Source organism: Phyllobates terribilis, unplaced genomic scaffold (assembly GCF_046119375.1).
Source record: "Phyllobates terribilis strain yellow unplaced genomic scaffold, ASM4611937v1 Scaffold_2816__1_contigs__length_104948, whole genome shotgun sequence".
Lineage (NCBI taxonomy): Eukaryota > Metazoa > Chordata > Amphibia > Anura > Dendrobatidae > Phyllobates > Phyllobates terribilis.
This window is the reverse complement of record NW_027365570.1, coordinates 70,813-89,603: the sequence shown is the minus strand read 5'-3', so window position 1 is coordinate 89,603 and position 18,791 is coordinate 70,813.

Here is an 18,791-nt window from a genome sequence, read left to right as displayed (position 1 = left end):
GGTTGGCAAGATGGCATCGGTACGGGTTTTTCTATCTGTTGCTGTAATTAAGGGTTGGGAGCTTCATCAGATGGATGTTCACAACGCCTTTCTTCATGGTGATCTTGACGAGGAAGTCTATATGTCGTCCACCTCCAGGTCTTCCTGATGTTCCACTTAGCCATGTCCGTCGACATAGGAAGTCGTTGTATGGGCTCAAGCAAACTCCTCACAAATGGTTTGTTAAGCTCTCTGATGCCCTACGTTCCTATGGTTTTCAGCAAAGCTATGCAAATTATTCCATTTTCTCCTACAACCGGTATGACATTACACTATAGTCCTTAATTTATGTTGATGATCTGATTATTTTCGGTAATTCGTCTGTTGTTGTTTCTGCCTTCAAGCGCTATCTCAGTTCTTGCTTTCACATGAATGATCTGGGTACGCTGAAGAACTTCTTGGGTATTTTGATTGCTCGCACTCATGAGGGCATTTTCCTCACTCAGCTCAAGGGATCTCTTATCTGAGTCCGGTCTTCATGGTGCCAAATCGGTAGACTTTCCGATGGAACAACATCATCACCTAGCTGCCTCATCTAGTGCCCTCTTTGAACCGATTGACATCTATCGTCACTCATAGGGAAGCTCATCTATCTTACTATTACTCTCCTTGAGTTGTCTTATTCTCTGCACAGTTTGGCTCAGTTCATGCAGGCACCTATCTTGGATCACTGGTCTGCTGCTCTTTGTGTTCTGCACTACATTAAAGTACACCCCGGGCAAGGATTGTTTCTCTCTGCTTCGAGTTCTCTACAGCTACATGCGTACTGTGACTCAGACTGGGCTTCCTACCCTATCACTCGTCTCTCTCTTACAGATACTTTGTTCTTCTTGGTGTTTCACCGATCTCCTGGAAGACGAAGAAGCAGGCTACGATTTCTCGGTCTTCTACGGAAGCAGAATATCGTGCTATGGCATCTGTTTGTTGTGATCTCATCTGGCTCAAATCTCTTTTGCTTTCTCTGTGCTTTCGCCATACGACGCTTATGACTCTCCATTGTGATTGTCAAGTTGCACTTCATATTGCTGCTAATCTGGTCTTCCACAAACGGACTAAGCACATTGAGATCGATTGTCATTTGGTTCATGATCTTGTCCATGCTGGCACTGTTCTGACCAGCCATATCTCCACCACTCAGCACCCTGCTGACCTTTTCACCAATGCTTTAGGTCGTACACAGTTTCAACATCTTCTCGGCAAGTTGGGTATTCTTGATCTTCATGCTCCAACTTGAGGGGGAGTATTAGTAAACAAATTATTGTGCATAACTTTCTTATAGGAAACAGATTATTGTGCATATTTTTCTTTTCCTTATTTAGTATTTATTTGATTCTCTTGTAACTATATATGTGTTGTACCACTAATCCCAATAATCAAGATATCATTTTTCGCATTATCTTTCCTCTCTAGAATTATCATATTCCGAGTTTGACAATATAGTTTATATTTCTTGTAATATTATCTTTTTATTTCACAAGTAAAAGAGAGCTTAATTCCTGGTAACATCTTAGTGTTTAATGACCTTACAGGGTAAATCTGCAAACTTCAATAACATTAGACATTTATACAAAGTGATTAGTGTTTGTTCCCTTTTCTTTTCCTCTCAATAATTGTTCTTTTATACAGCAAAAAGTCGACTCCAGAATGAGCGAATCAATAATTGTTCTTTTATACAGCAAAAAGTCGACTCCAGAATGAGCGAATATGGAATGACTCTTTACTTGTGCAATATATCTTCGATAGGCTGTCCACTTGGACTATTGGAAGGGGGGCAAATAATTTCCGTGCAAATACATAAAAATATTTAAGCAATCAAGTGACAAGTACCGAAGAGAGATATCATTTCAACTGAACGAGTGTCTTAAGTTGCAATACAACAAATCTTGTGAAAAACTAATATATTGTGATATGCTTTTTATATTATTATAAGTATACAACATATCTATTTTGCATAGTTCACAATCATACAACAGGGAAGTGTGCAAAAGCAAGTTGGTAAATTTAAGCAGAAGAGGATTCTGTGGCTGACAATGAGAAAAACTTGCAATTACTCAACATGAATAAAATGAGAGGGAAAGCCCACTGATAAAACAACATTGTTTAGAACACTAGAATAAACTGCATTCACAGTCAGGCTAAGTGTTCAAAAACAAAAGAAGAGGAAAGATATCAGGGAATACTTGTTTTTGCCAATTCACACTAACTGCATATGATAATAATCATAGGTGCACGAGTAAGGATCCGGTGAAAACAATCCTTATGGTGTGAAGTGCGAACTTTCTCGGGTATACATATAACACACTAATGTTCACATATAACACGCTAATGTTCACATCTAAAGAGATAAAAAAAATCACCCAGAAAACGTAAAATAAAATAAAAATAACAGTTCACCATTAATTACAAAAATGCCACCGCGTGGATTAATTAAAAAACCCATCTTTTAATCTCAGCCCTCCATTTTCTAATATAATGGCTCAACATGCTTCGCACTTCACACCATAAGGGTTGTTTTCACCGGAACTCACCTCTTATGTGCACGTACAGTAAAACAGTCTGGCAGTAAACTTGTAGCTAAGAGCAATAAATCCATATATATTAATAATGTCAAAAGAGTCAGCATCATACTCCTTGAAGCAAATATATTCACTCCCTAGAACATTAAGACATGAAATGAAAATGATCTTACAATGCTCAAGAGCTTATATGAACTGAAAAATGATCTGACAAAAATCAACCACTTAGGAAAAACAATGAGAACTAGTTGAATCAAGAAAATATTTCCACTCCAATTCTTTTGAACTACTGGAATCAAAACAGTGCAGAATCTAATGTAAACAGAACTAAGTGGATATCAATTAGGATAAAACGTAATAGACTTCAAGCATACCAGTTACAAGAAGCAATCCAGATGCGAGCTGGTTGAGGAACACAACTCTCTTCCCCTTAAACCTCTATGTGACCAAGATGAACACAGTTTGAGAAGTGACGGTAGCCCTGTCACCAGAAACATTTGAATGTTAGAACCAGTTTAAAAAAAAACAGGAAGAAAAATAAGAAAGAGAGGCTACATCATGACCTCATCAACGGGTAGAATTTGGGTGCCATCTCGGCAAAAGCTTGTGCCGCTGGATTATGGTTGTGGTTGGGGAAAACGCAGACCAGAGACCATGTGTTGGATCGGGGAGGGGAGTTTCTTCACAAATCAAGTCTTAAGAGGACTTATAGTTTGATCAATTGCGGTAGAAAGAAGCAAAAGTGTAGAAAAAAATATTTACTCAAGATGAGAACCTTAGATCCTAGTGATCCAGGATAAAACACATCATTAACTCTTTTATTTCTTTTGACACTACTATAAAAAGAGTCAAATATCCCGGGCATGTGACCATATATACCCGGATTGGCTTCGGTGTATAGCTCGTAGAGATATATCGTCTTATGTTATATACCTCGGTTAATTCCAAAACTAAGCCCGGTGTATTTGCTCTATTCTTTCCATCGCATTTCAGAGCAAAAAAAGATGTCCGAGATATATTCATTGTATATACCTCGGATATAAAACTAAACCGTTGTATTTTCTCTCACATATCCGGGGTATCTGGTTCAAATATACACCGGTAAATTTAATATCCGGGGCATATTTCCTAAACCTAAATACACCTTTGCCATATAATCTGAGATATACAGAATATACACCATAGTTGAAAATATGTATTAAATACAGTATACACCGCAAAAAATTGGTTTAGTCAGGGGTATATTCTTTATACCCCATGAGTTTTGTTTTGTGGGAATAATATACACCGTAGTTGCAAATCTGTTACAGCTTTTGCTTGACAATGTGTTTTCTTTTTGTGGTTGCAGAATATACATCAGAATGACGTACTTAAGTCAAAAAATCAAAACATAATATTTAGTTTTCATAAGACTATAACACTTGTTTGAAACAAAAAATGAGTACAATCCATGATTGAAGAAAAAGAAAACTAAATAGTATTGGTCACTACTTAACTAAACAAGCAATTTTAATAAGCAAAAACAGGCATGTTAATAGTCTTAGAATTTGTAGAAGAAGAAAAAAACTTGTCCATGTGATTGATTGTTTTTGTTCTTGTCGTTTTTCTAAGATGCATATCAAATTACCTGCAAAAGAGTAGTAATATCATATAATTACATGAAAGAATATATATGAATCCGCAAAAAAAGAAGTGGAAATTCCAATACGATACAAGATTAAGCAATCTAACTTTGAATTTATGACCAAGATCAAACCATCAACTTAACTGAACCAACAAGATATTGTGAGTTCTCCTCAGCTTAAATCAAGACCTAACAGCTTATATCTAGCATGGCAAGCCCAATATACTCATCAAACCAAGGGTTTTCTTATATTTTTATGTTTGTGTCATTAAGCCGTTTTCTTTTAGTAGGATTCATAAACACAAATGTAAAATTTCCATCCAAAATTTGTATAAAAAAAAAAAAGATGTAGTACAAAAGATATCTGAAATGAATCATAAGATATATTAATAAAAATATGCCAGACAGACCTCAAAAGTCATAAATAAAAAATGCTTATGGACCTCAGAAGCTTACATTCTCAGTCATGCCTCATAAGCTGGTTGGCAATTCTAAAACCTGTAAAATCACAGGAAAAAAAGTAACACCAATTCTTATTGTATCAAGATACCAAATTCTCTATTATCCACTTAATCAAAATTCAATAGAACAAACTGTATCATTAAACATTCTAGCAGCAAGTTACCTCTCTAACATACTCAATAAGAAACTGTGCCTTGTGTTACATCTTAGATCACCTACAGTCTATACGAAATTGTATCGCTTCTTCCCACTACGAAACCACTTGAGGTTGGCATAACTCTGTCTTTGGATCGCTTCTTATATTTTTAGGTTTGTGTCATTAAGTAGTTTTCCTTTTCCTTTGCTACATTTAGCTAAAGGAGTTTAACAAGAATAATGTAAAAGATTAGGAGCACAAAAAACAATTTGATTATAGGGGATTTAAACAAGAATTACTACATGAAACCTACCACCAGTTCCTGACCATCGACAAACGTACTGCACACACAGTTAGAGCCTTTTTGTCACCAGAAACCCAAAGGTTTTTGGAGTGACATTTGAAGGATCTTGAGGACGTTTCCAACTCTTCACAACTCCACATAACTGAAAAACAAACACACACAGTTAGAGCTTGGATGAAATGCACAAAAATGATATGAGATACAGAAATATTACAAGGTACAAAAGGCACACAAAAAATTGAACACTGCGTAAAATGGAATAATGCACGCAGAAGTGACTTAGATGAGCAAATCTACACTTTGAGTTAAAATGATTCTGTTAGAGAAGTTGCGATGTTTCTCATCTTTTGTCTTCATCTTCAGAATCAGCAACCACAAGTGACTTAGATGAGCTCCCACTATCCCAATCAGAAACGATTTGTTCTTTCATGGATTTGTTCATGGCTGACTTGTTGCCATTAGAATGGTTCCTGAGTCTATTCAGTCTTCTTGTGAACACCTCAATTGACCCATTACCCTGTGTTTTCGCTTGCTCCTCTTTTTCAAGGTTTAAATTCTTAGTATCACAATTGTTGTCATCCTTCTACAAATATTATTATTCTTCTTCTTCCTCTTCCATCTCATCATTTTCAGGTTCAGTATCCCTAGAATCAACAGATCCATTTCTTTGGGAATCATGATCTTCAAATTATGTGTCCGAGGCCGCAGTATGACCTTTCCTGAACCATAGGCCCATAGTACATGTCAGTCAATAGGTATAATGTATACAATGATGATGTTTCGAGGAAGCTTACTTTGTTATATTTATAGCCTCATCAATTGCCTGGTCATAATCATCTTCAACAGAAAAAATAATGACTGAAGCATAAATGATGCAGCCAGGTATCTTTAATATGAAAAAATTTTCTGTAAATGAATATTTCTATGTCTCCAACAGAAGATATCATCAATGAAATGCAGGAATAAAATGCCCCTTGCAACTGTTTCCAAATAGTTCAATTCACATTCAAGAGATGCAATGCCATCTACAATTGTTGAAGATTTAGTCAATCAAAATCAGCTAATTCAAACAGCACAATCCACCCTGGTAAAATTCCAGACTTACCAAATGTATATTTCACAAGATTTCAAATGCGACGTGAACGTGTCACTCCTGGTATGTATGTGTGATCCCTTTTTAAGAAAGCATCTTCTCTTTGTTGTCGTTTCAAAGCCCTTTCTCTCTTCTGAAGTTGTACTCAGACAAGCAAAAACAAATTGTGATGCATTGAACAAGATAATGAATGTTTAAATATGTAATCAGAAGAACTGAACAAGACCTTTTGCAATTTCTCAGGAACAGGAATCACACTAGTTTCAATGACATTACGAATAGCAACTTCTGCATCTAGTTTACTTGATGACAAATCATCCTGCGATAAATATAAAGAGGTGAAGAAAAACTATGTACATTAGCACATTAGAATATGAATGTGTATCCTTACCATAACATACGAAATTCATCAAGATTTGTAGCCAGAGTATCCCATTGAAGATTATTGACAGGCGAATCAGTATATGTTTTGCTCCTATTTTTAGACTTCAATTCCTACTTGTTTACTTCACGGTAAAATCTATGACCAATAACATCATCTCCATTTGTACCTAAAAATGCCATAAATCAGAAATGAGTAAATTAACAACTCCAAAACACTTTCAATTTTTAGCACAGAAGATTAGGAGCACAAAAAACAGTTTGATTACAGGGGATTTAAACAAGAATTACTACATGAAACCTACCACCAGTTCCTGACCATCGATGAACGTACTACACACAGTTAGAGCCTTGGGATTCTTCCCAACTGTTCGATGGTACAACAATCAACTAGAGAAATTGTTGCAGTGAGAAGCAACATTGGAAGTTCATCTTCCTTTCGCTGCACTTGGAGACACGAAACACCTTCCTTTTCAAAGATGTATAGAGAAGCCAAGGGTGTTGAGGATTTCATCACCGGAAGGAAGCCAAGCATATGGATATTACATTAAGTAATTTGTACACAAAGAAAAACAAACATTGAAGCATCCAACAGAGCATTACAGGCAGCGAGAGCCACCTTCATTTATCACTGGAGTATAACAAAGAGAAATTGCAAGAAAAGACAGATTGAATAAACATACATAAAATGGTTGAGAGCAGAAAACATGATCAATCGTTGGCGCCCCAATGAGGTCAATGAAACATCCAGCAGAGCATTACAGGCAGCGAGAGCAATCTTCTCGCTTCCACTCAACACCTTGAACAAAACAAGCCTCAATGTCTCACCCTCTTCAAGAGCAATCTTATCGTTTACTTCATAATAAATTAGGGTTGCATCCCCTAAAATCTCCAAACCAATGCGCACAATATCCGAACATCTCGCCAAAAAAAGCAACTACAATAATTCTCTTCTCTCCTGTCCTTCATTGTGCGATCTACATTGCAACCCCTAAAATCTCCAAACCGATGGAATGAACTAATCGCACAGGGAATGAACGTTCCAGGGAATAAACGATGGAAACGATGGAAACGACATGAGCACCGTCAATGTCGTTTCGTCGTTGAAAGAAGGGGATGAATATTCCAGCGCGCCGAAGTGTAAAAGAGAAGCGGAAGATGAAAAGGGAAGCGGGATAATGTAAAAGAGAAGCGCCCAAATGAAATTTATCTTTATGGGGTATTTTATTTCCTACATAATGAGGTATTATATTGTCTTTAAAAAGTCCAGCTTTATATCTCGTGTAATACACGCCCTTGATATTTGATTTTTTATATGCCACGGACTATTTCCACGTATGGTGTATATGATATGTGGTTAATTATTTCCAGCTTTATATCTCGTGTAATACACGCCTGAGATATTTGTTATGGGTATTTGACTCTCTTTGTAGTAGTGTAAGCTCGTTTTCAAAGTGTTTACAATGCACACAATCTCTCTCTCTCTCTCTGGAACATGAATATTTTCCTTGAAGAATAGCTAAACACTTTAAGCTCACATACAAAGAATAACCTCTGAACATATGAAACTTATAACTCAGGAATCCTTTTCTAACTTCAAGTTTTCTTATTTATAGAAGAGCCAACAAGCTAGCTTTGTATACAACTCAATTTCAAAACATGCTAAATTATCATTGGTTCTCATAATTGCTATCTTAAATTAATTGAACCGACTCTAACTTTGTTTGAATAGACGACATGTGGTAGAGCTCACTTAACAACTTCTCAGATGCTCGCTTTCCACTTGCAGAAAGGAGAACAAGTGTACAAACTAACATAGCTGGTCAAATGCAACTTGTGCAACTTACAAACAGTTGAGGTTCACATTTATCACATGCTATATATCAAAAGGCTTCCAAAAAACGTCTTTTCTCCATACTTTCTTTCTGGAACGGGCATCTCCTCTTTTCAGCTCACTGACACGCTTAAAATCTCTCTCCGGATTCTTCAGCATGACCATCTCAGTGATAAGCAACCTTTAAAACTCTTAAGCACGACTATTGCAATTATTATTTGCTATAAGCAAGACTTGTTAAGTATAAGCTGGACCCTTAAACTTGTAAACATGTCCTATAAAAATTCAAACTCATGTAAACAATTAGATAATATGTTTATAATAATTAAAACATAAGAAACTGATTTAATCTAATGCTAGCTGAATGATCAATTTCCCCATTTTGATGATTTCAAACTTATAAAACTGTGCATATCCGTAATATTGCAAATAGAATTATATCAAACTAAATTTATTAAAACAGAACAAGCATTCGCTTATATTTTCACTTTACCTTTAAGATAAGTATACCTTTCTTCCACCTTAGACCAAGACAGGTCTGATTCCTTGACTTTAGCGAATTATTGAGCATGCCTACATGCACACTTCTAAATTCTCCATATTGACATCATCGAAAAGGCAGTCATTATACATCATTAAGGACATATTATGACTTCTAATTAAAACTCTTATTGAACATGCAGAAATATCAGTAAGATCAAGTCAAGAACATACAATCAAGTTAGCAGTCAAACACAATCATTGATAACGAGTTAATCATGCTTTATATTTAAAAAAATTCATAAAACATACAAAGATAGGCAAAAGGCTATCTTAGACCAAGGGTAAACAAAAAGATAGACAATTACAAGTAAGACTAAGACTTCATTTCCAGAAGAAGTTCATTGAATGCTTGCTCAAATTCTAGATCTTCAGTGACTATCTTAACCCTAGGTTAGCTGGAATGCTATAAGTTCAAGCTTAGACAAATTCAATTCAACACCAGCTTTGATTTCTTTCTCTATGTAAGCTAAGGCTTGAATTAATGAGCATGAGCTTTCACTTGAGCTACCTATTTTCTTCTACCTAGGATTCACTTCAATTTCCTCATCCTCTTCTTCCAATAAAACTTCACCTTCTTCAAGGTCTTACAGAACTTCAAGAGATAAAACTTCATCAAAATCTTCTCATTCTCAAGTGAGTAGACACCATGCTGAACCATCAATTTCTTGATGATATGAGGGAAGTGAAAATCTGCGTTGGTGTTTTCCTTTGAGGTGTACATATGCGTTTACATAATTTGAGACGGATCAATGAACTCTTTTTTCATACACTTGTGCAGGAGAACACAGTCTAATATGGTGACAATGTCTCTGCGGTCTTTACTTGGCATAATATTTTTGACTATGATGTAATGAACTAAGCGAAGAGGAAATGAGAGTAAGACTACCTTAAGTTCTTTCTCTTTCCAATTAGAACCAAATAAATCTCATTTCAGCTGGCTTGCACCTCGTGGCTAATTCTTCTTAGCTACAAAATTTAAGTTGTCGCTTGTCTCCATGCATATGGCTTTGGAAAAATCTCGCACTAAGATGTATATGTCCTTTTTCCATTGGACAACCACCATATCATTGGGCACACTTGGATCTTCCTGGTCAACTAGCTTTAAGTGGTTGTAGAAAGTCATTACGATATTTGTGCTTGCTTCTGAGGCAGTACTTCGATCTTGTCCCAGCCCTGGAGATTGAGCATATACAAAGCATGTTGCAGATTGAAATTATTTTTTAGTTGCTTCCACGTTTCTGGTGCAGAAATTACTGGAGATAACATGCTGCGCTTCGCTATTCATGAGAAGATTACAAGGAGCTTAGATGAGCTTGAGGTTGAGGCTGTGATTTTCTTCAGGGTTAACGCGTCCTCTTCCTCTTCTTCATCATCATCAACCTGGTCACCTTCTTCCTCCTCATCTCTAGGTGAAGTTAGAATTTCATGTCACTTATGCTTTGAGGCTGACTGAAACTCACCTGACTAGAGGATAGGGAATGTGGAGATTCTGTGGCTGAGCTCATGCTTAAGCGGATCAAAATCCATAACAACATTTGGATGATGTAGAACAATAGCTTTGCGGGTTTTTTTCGGGCTTGACTCGCCGAAGCCAAATACCGTAGCATGATGAGCACTCTTGCTCTTGACAGGAGATTCATCAGGCACGTCCAGGATCACAACCATCTTTGTCAAAGAAGATGGTGGAATCTTCTCTGGAGACTTGACCTGCTCAGCCTTCTCTTTGGCTTTATTCATCGACTACTCTTGAGAGAGTTTTTCTGGGAGCACTTGAGGTTGAGTGGTTAGGGGTGTGTGTGATGGGTTGAGGAGTGGGTGAAGGTGTGGGAGCGTGTTGTGATTCGAATGAGCTGGCAATTTTGTAGATATTTGAATTCTTGGTTTTGTTGGATCAATTCATGCTCTTCAATGGGAATGATAAAGTAGATTTATGGAAACCGATGGAGGACATTTTGTGGTGCTTGAGAAAGTGTGAGATTATGAGGGAGAGTAGAGTAGAAGGAGAGAATAGGACAAAGATGAGAGAGATGTAGAAAAAAATAAGGTAAGCTTAAATGGAGTAGAAGGCTTACCAATTTACAGGTATCTCTCAACATCTTAATTTCACCACGTATCTCTATAATGGCTATATCTCAACATCTCGCTAACGACTCTATTCTAGCATGCCAACAGCTAGAAAATTAGTCTCTGCAACGCTCTACGAATAGGCTCGCTGAAACCAACCTGGTTGTAGGACCGACGAACTATTCTATTGATCGGCCCACTTAAGTGTTTTAAAGATGTATATGACGGAAACACAAGTAATCTAATCTAATCTCCAACTTAATCTAATGAGTTAGAGTTGCTAAAGGGGAGATTAGCTACAATAATGAACTTAATAATATGAGTTAGAAAGTGCGACTCAATGCAAATATTTTTCCAAGGTGAGAACCGTAAGCTTATAATAAGCTCGGGATAAAACTCACCACTAAACTTATATTAATCTGGAAAACTTACACACTAAAGTGAGTTTTAACTCTAATTAAATCTATCTAACAATACAAGTTATGTTTAGCACATACATGCAATATATCCCAATCAAGATCTAAGGTATCCCTCAATCTATTCGCTTTGCTCTATCCTAGCAAGTGAAGTTCTATAAGCTCTTTTAGCTTTCTCTCTTCGCTCTCTCAACTCGTGAACTCGTGTGCCTAACAACACCTATTTCATACTTATATAATATTTCTAACTTAATACCTAAAGCGAGCAAATCTATATCAAGCGACAATGAAGAAGTCAACCTCAGCGATACGTGTGATCTTGCACTCCAGAATACATCAACGGCTTTAAATGCTTTGTGCTTCTTCACTTGATTTCTAATAGCTGATCCATGTTGGCAATCCGCTGCACACACTTAGCGCGTCTCTGATTCTTCTAGCTTGGCGATCCCCATCAACTATCCAAAGGTATAAAATCTTAACAAACTCATCTTGTTTCCATTGCCCCTTAGTTGTAGCTTCACCGGCCTTTCCTTCACTTGACCAAATCATCTATGCGCTGGTGCAAAGATTCCACCGTAAACTCTCGCTTTTCTCTTCTATTGCCTGTATCTTTTTGCCTTCACATATAAGCGCTATCCACTAGATTTACAGCGACTCTCCTTCTCTTAAAGCTAGTCTGTCTTCTTTTATCTCTTCTCTTCAACACGTATTTTGTCTTGGCGAGATTTAGCTTTCCCGGCTAGACCTTAATCTAGTCTCGTCATGGACTCAGCTAGTCCTCTTGTGTAAAACCTACTATTATAACTCCTTGAGCTATACCTGGAAATCTAATCACACATAAAGGACATCAAATACTTAGGTTTGTTATCATGAAAACAAGCCGAATGTTCGATCTAGCTAGTTACACACTCTAGATCAAACCAACAGTTTTCCCCTTTTTGATGATGAAAAACCCTTAAATAATTGAGATCAAAATATTTCAAATCGTACCCAGTTAAACCATAGATATGAAATGAAGATTAATCAAGTAATTTCATATATAACAAATAAGCTCAATATCTTGCTAAAAACTCTTAGCAAGTATACCTTAGTCCCCCCTTAGACCAAGCTGTTCTAATATCTTCCCCCTTAGTTGAATAAGTTATGAATCTGTTTACATCCTCCTGCTAACATCATTGAAAAATGCATGTACAATTCATGCAAAGGGAACTATAGTGGAAAGTGCAAGCAAGATTAAGTCAGTAATCAAGCATATCAAGTCAATAAGAACATAAAAGTATGGTTTAACCAAGCATAAATCAAAATATTAGAAACCAGAAAGTAAGCTTTCTATAGCATTAATCTTACACCTTGAAACAGTTTGGAAACCTAGCGATTAGAGTTACACTTCTATCAAGAAAGAATAGAACAAAAGACACACACAAACACAAGCTTAAACACCCTAGGCATCACGCTAGCGGGTGAGAACGACTAAATTCTTCATAATGCGGACAATCTCACCTTGTCTCTCTATCTTGAGCTGATGCTTTGCTGTGATTCCTGTTAATTTCTTCTCGATGGTGGATCACTGGTTCTAAATGGCAAAAACAGCTGAGGCAGTAGACTAGCTGGCAGTGGGTGCAAACACTTCTCTTGATTAAGTTCTGGATGAGGTGGCAGCAGGTGTAGACAGTCTCACAAAAGTTGGTTTAGAGACGAGCTCAGTTACCTTCTCAATAGTAAGAAAGTCGTCAAATCTAGTATCTTTGATAGGCTTGTAAAGGCCTTTATACTTCAACATATGCGCTATGATGTGAGGGAATGTGACATGGGAACTGTGATGTGCTAGGCTAACCACCATATGAGAAAACATGATCTGCTCGTTGTTAATCAGCTGTTCACTCAAGCATTCAGCCATGATGCATCAGTCGGAGATGTTGACGTGGTAGAGATTGGTGTTCCTAGGAGTTATATTATTGACAATGAAATAATGAAGAAGTCGCTTCGATACTGAAAGGTGACCAATCTTCAACACCCGAAGGACGTTCTTCCCAAACACTGCCTCTTTAATGGTTATGGAATCCGCAGGCCAATTCTTCTTATATAGTTGACCAAATCCAACTAACGAGCAATATGATCAAGTCTCTTGTCCGATAGCCTTCTCCAGGTCCTTTACCTTAAATCTCTTTGGCGTTGTTAAACCATTCGAAATTACATGAAGTGGGTTCATCAGTAGTAGAGTTGCTACTAAGACGAGCATAAAACTGCCTAACCAAGTTGAGATCAACTTTACTAAGCTCATTCTTGAGTTTGTTCCAATTCTGCATCTTGGGCAGATACGTGAAGTGGTCTGAGCAGGAAGCAACTTCCATCTCATGTACCGTGTCCAGCGAGAAGATGATCGGAGTTAGTATGTCGTGCTTCACAATCCATAAAGGTAGTGACGCGAACTCAAACTTCACCACTGTGACAACTTTCTTTTGCTTTATAGCACGGTGCGGCTTCTCCTTCTTAATAGTAACTGTTGGAAAAGGCACAAAATTTTCACCTTCTCCATACTCCTCTGAAATTAGATCTTCCTCCTCTATTAAAATCCTTTTGCTTGCAGCCTTAGATGTGCTTTTAGCATCTTTGATAAGATTTTGTTGCATTGGGGCAAAATCCTCATCTTTTTCATCAACAAAAGAAGAAGCAAGCAGATTAGGAGTAGGAGAGACTAGTAGGAGGTCTTCACCTGATGCAGATTTAGCTGGTGTCGTGAATACTTCTGTTTTGACGTTATCCAGATCGGTAAGCAAATTTGCCACGACAGTGGTGACTAGATCTTCAATAGATACAATTTCCTTACTCTTCTTAACAGGTGGACCCTCAGTGAGGTTGGTAACACTAGGCTCTGGATTAAACAACGTGTTGGGCATCTTGGATGACATTGAGGCCGACACCGGAACTTGTGGTGTTGCCGGAGGTAGAGGTGAAGATTTCTGAGCAGCGGTTCTATCAAACCATTTTTGTGCTAGCTTCTCCAGATCGAATACACGCGACGCAATTAGCTCTTCAAGGAGCTCTTCCTTGGTAAGGTTGGATAGAGGGGTTGGTTATGAGGAGTTCTGTGTTTAGGGTTTTGAATAATTGGGGCTTTTGAGGACTTTTGTTCTAGAGCACATGAGACCGAGTGGGAAATGGTGGAGCTTATAAAAACATAGAGAGGGAGATAAAGGTAAACATGTTAAAGATCTGATGTGAATACATACCGTGTATTTATAGTGTAGCTTAATCTTCTTCTGTATGTTTGCACCACAATTCCAATGGTTAGATACTCTCAACGGCTATATCTCGACAAATCTGCAACGGCTCTATTTTCTCTGAAGCGCTACAACGGCTACATGCAGAAACCTTATCTGGAGACTCGCTTTAACGATCAACATGTGGACATGCAAATAAAATACTACAATGGCTAGTAGAGATGCGCTGGACAAGCTCGTATGATGCGATGTAACGTCTAGGTGTGGCTTTTAGATAATCTATTTAGACTGGATCACTGAGCTTCTTGTTTAGACGTCACTTTGTTTAGCCGCAGAGATTATCTTCCTTGTTAAGAAAACTTCACAATTAAGCAAACTCTGATGTTGAACTTGCTGAAGTAGCTTAACCTAAAAAATAACCATAGACTGCCTTTTCAATTACCCTCACAAAAGTACTTGATCATGCTAGGAGTGTCAAGCGAGTGATATGTGTACCAATTATAACCGTTTAAGCATGTAAAAGAATAACATGAAATGCATATTTCACATAAAAGGAACATCACACACTCACACTTAGCATATATGTATATAGTATGTGCATACGCAGGGTAACTGGCTTTTTAACAAGAAATTAGTACTTCCTATTATTAAGTTTATGAAGGGAATTAGGTAGCTTTACATTAATGTTAGGCAAGGGACATCGTAGGAATGGATCATTTCTTTAGGATTGTAATACACCCAGAAGGCGATCACCATTCTATATTTGTGGAACAAGAAGAGCATGCAATGGGCAATGACTATAAAAATAACTTTAATGCAATATACAACATTAGCTAGACTGGCATTTTAACAAGATGATGCATGAATAGCAAGCAAGCAAGAAGTACAATCAAAATAAAGTTCCCAATTGAGAATAATACTGCTAATTCATAGTCAATGTATGAGAGAAACTTCCAGCACATATTTGGCTTTGGCTAATAATAAAAGATAGAAAACCCATTTTGAAGCATAAGGCATAGAAAGATACCCATGTAAAGAGCTTTAGAAAGATATGTTGTTGTTGTTCTGCACTTCTGAGACTACAAGAATATGTCTCAGCAAGATAGATAAAGACTCGATTTGAAGCTCTTGAGACTCGTTTGAACATATCTGATTCTCGCTTGAAAGAATATGTATAGTTATTCCACAAACGAGACTCAATTGAACAAAGCGATTCTTAACTCACTCACATGTACACCTTTTATTAGATAAGACTGAATGAGATGTTTATTGATGGTTGAACCATGCTTGATTTGTGTCATTTCAGTCCTGAAGGAGATGAATCTCCTCCTTTATAGTGAAATTAGAGTACCTTGTTGATTTGAATCTGTAGCTCCTACTCTGCATTTCAACCTGCAAAAAGAATCATGCTTTTGGTTTCAACGAAGCGTTGGATTCGAAGGAATGTTAACAGTGGCTATTTCTGAGCTGGAAGGTAGAAGTTTCATTTTCATAGCTCGAGGAACACGCTCATAATATATATCATCATTAAGATCAAGCACTTGGTGAAGGCTCAGCACTTGGTGAAGGCTCACCTTTAAACGGAACACCTTGTTGTGCTTTAGTTCGTTCCTTCTTAGCTTTTTAGGGCCTAGGACATACAAACTGTGTCTTAGATGACCCCCTATGGTCAAGCTTGTCTAAGAGAGACTCGCTTGATCAATCTTGCCCTTAGATTTTATAGTAACAGAATTATAGGGATTTTTCTTAAGAGCAATTAAGCGCTCCCATGCCTAGAGTGACAATTGTTTCCCAATAAAGTGCAATAATGGTTATATCTAATATACCGATACTTGACTTTTCAAGGACGAAATGGCTCTCTTCGTGTAAGCCTTGTAGGCTGAGTGTTTGGATGAGTTTGTGCTTGTTTGATATACATGCTATGCGTATTCTATCCATGAAACCATTGTTTCTCATTTCTTGGTACTTACTCAAGAACTTTCACTTTGCTTTGTAAATAGCGATTCGCATCATTGCAAAGAGTGAAGTTCTTTATGTAGCTTAATTAATTTATCATGCAGCTCTCTAGATAAAGAAGGTCTTGGATCAGACGAATCATTATTTTTGAAACTTTACCCCGGTCTTACTGTCACAAAAATTATTTGATCGATAGCATTGGCTTCCATATTCTCAGCTAGTTTATCTAGCTTGGTTAGATATTCATCAAGCATGTCCGTAACAGTTGAGTTAGTGCTCTGGATAGTAGCTAAACTTTTTCTTTTACAAAGCTCACATAATTTTGTACGAATTGTGTGCTTAGAGGATAATTCTTAATTTAACTATGTTGTTTGTTCCTTAGATCATCAAGTTCTTCTTGTAGAGCTCTCGCTTCAGCGCCAAGAGTATTTTGATCTAAGACCAATTCATTTAAATTCTTAACAAGATTTCTCTTTACAAAGAGTTCAAAATTGAGAGAGCTTAGCTCGATGTCTTCATCTGTGTCGGAGTCATCCGCAACTACTAAGCACATCAATTGTGCTTCTTGATCATTTATCTCATCGTCCGAATCTCTCCATAAGACCATTCTAGGTGGCATCTTTTATATGCTAGTGCGATCCTTGTTCATATGTCCTTTACTTAGGCAATTGAAGCACATCGAGTTGCAGCTTGAGCGTGAGTTAAAATCTAACCATAGAACACCTTTGGGTTTTGTAAGAAGTTTTGTCGGTTGTTCGTTGTTGTTGAAATTGCTTTATAGTTTGATGATTCAAACGAGAGAATCATTGTATCAATTTCTTATCTAATAAGAGGTGTTTTATATGTTGGTCCTAATCATAGTATCAATTTCTTTTTCCTTTATGATTCAAACGAGAGAGAGAGAGAGGGAATCATTGCATTTTTTGCAACCTATGCTCTGATACCAATTGTAGGATCGACGAGTTATACTGTTGATCGGCTTGCTTAAGTGTTTTAATGATGTATGTGATGAAAACAAAAGTAAGCTAGTGTAATCTCCTAGTTATACTCAATAAGTTGGTAACTAATGATTTAAAGTTACGGAAGGGGAGATTAGCTACAATAATAAACTTAATAATGTGAGTTAGAAATTTCGGCTCAATGCAAAGCTTTTCCAAGGTGAGAACTCTAAGCTTCTAATATTCTCGGGATAAAACTCGCCACTAAACTTATATTAATAAGGAGCAATTACACTCTAGAGGTAGTTTAAACTCTAAGTAATTCTCTCTCACAATACAAGTTGCGTTTAACAAATACAGGCAATATCTCTCAATCAAGCTCTAAGGTTTTTTAGATACTAGATCTCTTCACATCAACCTCGGCATAGAGTAGCTTTCTCTCTAGCTATCACTTTGTGACGAAGGCGATTGTCGTGATCGCCAAGATCAAAGTAAAGTCCCAACTCAGATTCCACTAGTACAGTGGTAAGTAGGGGTCGAATCCCAAGAGAGTCAGTGATAGTCTATTTCTATGATGCAACTAGAACGTAACCAGAGGGGTGTTTTGTTGTTGTTTGTAACTAACGTATTTGAAGCAATGAAAGTAGCAAGAGATTGTTGTAACAATGATTGGGAGAATGAGCTCACTTCCTTTGTATCCACACAATGTTCATGATAGATTGTTGATCATCAAATTACTAACATATGTTCATATCGTATAATTTAGTTGTCCTACTCTTTGTTCGTAAATAGCAACTAGTCCAAATAGTCCTAGAAACCCTTATTGTAAGCAATAACCAAGGAAATCCCAAGGTTCAAAAGCACAATAGCATAAAGATCAAAGATAAGTAGGCTCATGCAATACCATTGGCAAATAGCCGATACTCGACATGAGTTCATAATCTCTACACAATAAACACTCGCAAATAGTCTATGCAAATCATGCTTGCTACCTAAAGGTCAAGGCTTTTCAAATAGAATTGTCAAGTCCTAGCAATATGAATGATAATAACTAAACCTAGCGTGCACTCTAGATAAAATCAAGATCAAACAATAATAATATAAAGCACAAGAGATTATGAAACAATCCTCAAATTAAACCAAAACATATGAGTTTGAATTCTCACAACAAATCTAAGAACAAAGGTTTCAACTTGGAAGTGAACTACAATGGATTTAGTTACTCATGGCCATAGAAGCCATGAATAACAATGGATGAAGGTAG